The sequence below is a fragment of the Leishmania donovani genome, chromosome 18 (assembly GCF_000227135.1).
Source record: "Leishmania donovani BPK282A1 complete genome, chromosome 18".
Taxonomy (NCBI): domain Eukaryota; phylum Euglenozoa; class Kinetoplastea; order Trypanosomatida; family Trypanosomatidae; genus Leishmania; species Leishmania donovani.
Window position 1 is genome coordinate 66,774 of NC_018245.1, and position 274 is coordinate 67,047.

The window sequence follows — 274 nt, forward strand, 5'->3', positions numbered from 1 at the left end:
GAGCTGGTACAGCCGCGGTCATGACCGCACGTCTCTTCGGCACAGCGCTAGCCCGGGCCCTCTCCGCCGACGCTAGGAGTCCTCCAGCCGTCTCCGAGGGCCGGCTGCATGCTGCGTGGCTTCCCCGCAGAGTGGGTGCCAAACCCTGATGCCACGCACTGAGGTGGCCGGCAGCATCGATGAAATGGGGAGGAGAAGAAGGGAAGCAAGAAACAAAGACACAGAACCGAAAAGCACAGAGATTTGCGCAGGCCAATGCATACAGCCCTGGGCG